Source organism: Trichogramma pretiosum, unplaced genomic scaffold (assembly GCF_000599845.2).
Source record: "Trichogramma pretiosum strain Unisexual culture from Peru unplaced genomic scaffold, Tpre_2.0 scaffold40, whole genome shotgun sequence".
Taxonomy (NCBI): Eukaryota; Metazoa; Arthropoda; class Insecta; order Hymenoptera; family Trichogrammatidae; genus Trichogramma; species Trichogramma pretiosum.
Window position 1 is genome coordinate 518,593 of NW_019641657.1, and position 6,000 is coordinate 524,592.

Consider the following 6,000-nt stretch of genomic DNA (forward strand, 5'->3'; position numbering starts at 1 on the left):
GGCCCCGTCCCGTATGACACATACATTTAACATAAGTAGCAGAACTATACAGAATGAGAGGTAGGTTAATACATAATATAAGCTGTCTCTTTCTTTCTCGCGCGTGCGAAATCTTGCGATATACGTAGGCCTGGAGTCCTGCGCGCGGCTCGGCCGTTTTCCCCCAAAAGTATATACGTGTGTGCACGCCTGTGTGTTGGTGCGCATAATATATAACGCGCGTGTATTGACCCGTAGTTCGCTCCGCGTTGCACGGGGCTGACACGAGTCGAGAAAGAAGGAGTTTTTGCCCGAAAGCCTCTCGAAAGTGCGAATGTTGCCCGCTATGCGTGTAAGTGTGTGCGCTAGTCAGCGCAAAAAGGAAGGGATAGGGAGTAGTCGCCGAGAGAAAATATGCGCGCGGCTTCGGTCTATACTTTATATACATATTTTAATTATTATCATTATTACATTATACAGCTTGTGGCTTGCGAATCATGATCATCGATTCGAATTCATTATATATACAATTTTGCAGCCGCGCAGTTTTTTGAACTCTGTATCCGAGGAGAGGCAAAATAAAACGCCAACGTCGACGACCACGACGACTACGACTGCACAGAAGATTTAACTCGCGCGAGGGGTCTAATTACCGACTTTCCAAAATTTTAAACTTGTACACTGGTAGATTATCTTAACGGTTATTTTATCTGAAGCTCACGTGCATTTACTTAGTGCTGGTCGTCGATATACGACAGCTTGGTAGCGCTTTACGAGCGATAAACATCGTTAAGGAGAAAATTCAGTATTCGCGTGACACTTTCTCCCTTTTAGCTCCGTATAAGTCATCAAGTTTTGACTCAATCGCTGCAGTAGCGCGTGATCGTTAGTTGTGCAGCAGGCTTCTTACTCATATCGTAGGCACCCGTGTCGTTTCAAGGTTATTTACGACTCGTTACTCGCGATAGTGCAAGAAGCGTGGAGGGCCGAGCAATATGTTAACACGACTTACACCTACGCCTTCGTCTTTCGATGTATACAGCCCAGGGCGATCGCGCCAAAATTGTATCGGGCCCTGCACACACAGCACGAAACACCACGCGCGGTTTATCCTTGCCCATCCGTTTGTACTCGCGCGGTTTTGCATGACGAATTTGCACAGCGCATGTAACGGGACCGCAGCGCGGAGCATTTCTCACGAATTCGAGCCGTGTGGGCTATATCATGGCTACGCCGCTAGTTTTTTTCCAAGTAATAGAGGCAAAAACTAGTATCAAACATAACGCTCGTATATATATAGTAACGAGCTATAAGCAGAAGGGCATTTTATGTCCTGTACATAATGCTATCCTCTCTTGCACAATGCCCTTGGTAACTAGCCGACGCTGCACCTATTATTCCTTCCTATCTTGCACCCTGTGTCTCTATTTCTTTCTTCTTTTTATTATTGTACCTTAATGCGGCTATCCGCGCGCATTTCGAGTGAATTCGTTACGTTGTATGTATATCGAGCCTATACATGGGACATGCGAACCGGCTGCACTCGCCGCAACCGACTAAAACACTAAACCAGATTCGTAATGGGCACGAAGTAGCGTAAGTAAGGACTTCTTTTGCCCTCGCTATATTTATTACGATATATATAGTACACGTTAAATTGCATCGAGCTCATGCGGCGTGTTGGATTAATACGAATCGCGTCTGCATCGTTCGTATTTATTATTTTATTTATTATAAAAAACATCGTCGTATCTTCGCGAAGCAGCGGCACGTAATAATAGAGAGATACAGGCGCGTCTCCGCGGCGATGATTAACGACGTGCATTTGTATTGTGATGTGTATATAACACTCGACTACGTGGCCCATATATATGTAAGTAAGTGGCGTACTTGGATCTCGTCTATATACGCGTCGATTAAAAAGCTGTACAGCAAGACCGAATGGGCCGAGTGTTTTTGTCTTTTATACGATGTATATTATAAGAGAGACGCACTTCGCGTATACTTTATATCGGTTAGGCGATGCTCTCGGGGTTCTTGATGCGATATTCTGCGCGTGCCCCCCTCCCCAAAGTCACGAGTATTACAAACGCTCGTACGTACACTCGAGTCGAGTCTTCGTATTCGTTATTATTACGAAAAATGCACTCGCGCTCGAGTCTCGTGTACGCGCGAGCATTAAATGCTGCGACACGCATCCAGAGGACAGGCGCTCTCTCGCTGGCTCGCTCGTAGACGCTGTTCTCCCCCCCCGAAATAAGTCGCGGGCTTATATCGTTAACGGTTGTTTTTTTGTCTCTCGACAAATACCCACACACGGCTTATTTACGAAAAGCTAAATCAATTTTTTTATTAAACTGCTCGGAAAACCGACCTGACTTGATTCCGCGGGTTCCATCTTCTTCCGCGGTTAGCTGACCACTCTTATACTGTGCACGCCAATCACACAACGTTCTGAGCTTCAAATTATGATCCTCGCAAAAATCTTTAAGACGCTGTTTACTTTTCAAAGATTCTTTCCAAGGGCTATTTTTTCCTTTCCGATAAATCTCCTTTTAGCCATTATTTCAGTTGTACGTCAGTTTTGACACTAAGACGAACAATACAAAGAACGCTCGAATCTTGTTGACATTTTGATGAGTCGACACTATTGACAATAATTAGTACGACTTGTATCTCTTCTAAGACTCGGAAAATCCATTGATGATTGATTTTCCAGAGAATATTTTATTGTAGAAAGTACACAGTCCAGGAATTGTGTAGTTCTTTCTTACGCATCGCTCGTAATATGCATTATTCATTCATTAACGAATATTAGAAATTTTAGTCCCTTTGGTTTTTGTTTCTCTCTTCCTTTCCGCAACAACGAGCCCCAAAATTAAGGGTACACTTAATCAGTATATATATAGTACTCGCATCGCTAATGCAGTGACACAGCTCGATTGCATCTAATATTATATATGTCCGGTCTATGCGAATAGACGTGCTTCCCTCGCGGATCCGAGGAACACTCATAATTTACGGGTCACGCAGTTCGAAGCTCGCTCATTAATTTTGTAAAATTTACAGAAAAAAAAGAAACAGTGTACGCAGCGCCACCCCCCGATTACCTATATTTAGTATTTGCATATACGTAGTATTATGTACGAAACGAGCACCTGTCCATACGACGAGTCTACGCGTCGTCCCTTTTACCGAGAGAAAGAAAAACTTTCTTTTTTATTTTGTTTTTTTGTTTAATTGCAAGGCTACGTTGTAGCTACGATGTTTAGCATTTATATGTATTGCATGCATAAGAAGACTCTCTCTCTCTCTCTCGATGTACGACTGCTGCTTTAAAGCTGTAATTTTGTCAAAGCTGCATTGCGTCGCTCTGCGCTAATTATTATTCCCGGTGCGTACGGCGCATACATGTAATATGTAATATGCTCGTACGAAACATCTGACGAATAAGTTTTCGTGCCCATACGCGTAATGCCTGTGCTATGCGCTGCATCGACGTCCCATTAGAGTCGAAAACTTAGTTGTCGCATAACGATTATAATTTCGCTGCCATATACCTGAAACAATTTCGATGAATCGATCGAGCGAATTAGACCTCCATGTGTGTCCGTCCGTCTGGGTGTATATTTATAATGCGCACGCTATATGAGCTTGAAAAGCTCCGAGATTTTTCCGTTTCGTTTTTAGAAATTAGATCTCGACACGAGTGAACATTTCCTCGTACTTCGCGCCCAACTCCTAACCCACCTAAATAGGCGTGAATCATATGTCATAATGCGAAAGGGAAAACCCTGGGCGCAAACTCCCGTGTTTACGTTGACGACGACGACGATGTAATGGCCCGATCGGCGCAGCAGCCGCGATCAATTAGGAGAACTGTTGTATGCGTCACACTCGTACACGCGCACGCGTGCAGTGATATAATGTAGATCGCTCGAGTTTTTGGATGATGTGATCCAGAGCTTCTTTCCTAGAACTCGAATAGCCATTTATGCCATTCGTTTTCGGGATTATTTCGCGCGTGCGTGTCTCGCAAGTTCGTCCGAATAAGGTCTGATTGTGTTTGGGAAGTTGATTTTTAGTATTGTTTTCGTGTCATTTTTAGAACGTTTCAATAATATGGAGGGGAATTTTTTTCGATGTACTTTTGAGCACTCGCGATACATTTCCTCGAAGCTCAGCCGAGATACATATTGAAAAGTTTTCCAAGAAATAACAAATTTCGCATAATACTTATATTTATTTTTTAATTAAACGTAAACACAACTAACTAAGCATTCTCCAATCAAGCTTGCGCCCCTCTAATACATAATATCCGATCGATAGAGGAATTTTTGCACGCTCGCCCTACCCAATAATTCGCTATTGCGTCGTAATTGCTTGGAGCTTTTCTATTATACAATATATGCACGCGCGCAAACACGCGCATATTATCACGAAGCGGAGAGAGTATAATACAATATAATAGTATAGGCCGCGCGAAAGAGTAAAGTAGCCGCGACGAGAGAAAAGCGCCTTGGCAGCATAAATCACGAGGGCGCGCGCATTTTCCCTCTCCCCATGTACTCTGTACCCTCCCTTTAGCTTGTGTGCGTGTCTGTGTGTGCCTCGTTTTCCCGTCTATGACCTTCAAACGTCAGAAGAGGCAGCGGCGGCGGCGGCGGCACCACCTCTCACGAAAATACGCGGAGATTCCGTCGCCTTGGGATATAGCGTGTCGTAAGATAATGCTGTACTTGCATCGATTGCACGGGTTTTAGAGCTTGCAAGCTCGAAAGCTCCAGTCGAGAAATTAAAATATACTCGATATTAATTGTCCTTGATACAAGAAAATGTCTCGATATGAACGAGCACTGCGCTCGTGAAAAATCATCCGTACAATAGGTGCACGAGCACAAGTATAGCGGCAGCTGCAACGGCAGAAATACAAAATCTATAAATCCGAAACGGCGAATTTCGATCGAATCGTCGTCGTCGTTGTCGAAACTTCATGGCTAACCGCACCCTATTGCGGCGCAGCAACCCCCTAACAATATTCGATATGTGCACACGCGGCGATCGACGCACTCGCTGCGTATACCGTATACGTGTGTGTATACGGTGCGCAAGCGTATGCGCGCATGTGTGTGTACTCCGATGCGTGTAAACAATCGGGGACTGTCCACCGCCACCCCCGCGATATCGCACAACGATGTATATATCGTGTTATAGTTTTGGGGCTCGATATTAATATAAGCTATATTCAAGTATAGTGCAGTATTATATATAGTGTCTACCTTGCGTATGACTGCGACGCCAGGAGCAACACGGGCTGCTCGGAAGTGCAACAGCGGCACCAGCGGCGTTGGCGGCGGTGATCCTAGAAGCACTAACGAAATGATTACTATCCGCCGACGATGACAGCCGAGGATGCCGTGATTGTCGCTGATTATTATTGTTATTACAACTTTCGTCACTCTTATCCTCGTTGTTATTATTATTGTGATTGTTGTGATTGTTGTTGTTGTTGTTGTTATTGCTGATGATGGCGTTGCCAACCGCACCGCTGGGGGCGTACATCCTCCCGTGACTACGTCACGCCCGTCACTGGCGCGCGGCACTCGGCTCTCTCGGCGCATAAGGCATCATCGTATACCAACATCGCGCTGCTTTTCTGCTGCTGCTGCTGCTATCGCTGCTTCTGCTACTGCACATCCCCGTGTCGTGTGTGTGCGTTGATACGAGGGTGAACGTGTGGGTGGAAAGCCCAGCCCATGGCACGCGGAGAATTTCTCCTTTCTCGAGGCGCACATCCACCATCGTCGTAGGCCGCGAGGGGCTCGATACACACACACACACACTCACAATCCTCCCTCGAGTATGCTCCGCATGGGGGTGGAGGGGGGTTGGAAGCAGCAGCAGCGGCGGCAGGGAAAACTGCCGTGTGCATGGGAGGGAGAGTAGCAGCAGCAGCAGCAGCAGCAGCAGCAGCGAGCCGAGATATCTCGAGGAGGGGTGTGTGCGTGTGTTGCAAGGTTA

General features: G+C 45.7%; 1 protein-coding gene across 1 annotated transcript in view; it reads right to left on the reverse strand.

Annotated features, from left to right (window-relative positions):
• LOC106656343 (zinc finger protein chinmo) overlaps positions 1-2,557 on the reverse strand; it is a 72,699-nt gene extending 70,142 nt beyond the window's left edge. The window contains exon 1 of the mRNA XM_014377289.2: positions 2,354-2,557. The gene's annotated coding sequence lies outside the window, so the exon portion shown is untranslated. The remainder of the gene's footprint in view (positions 1-2,353) is intronic.
• Between the last annotated feature and the right edge of the window lie 3,443 nt (positions 2,558-6,000).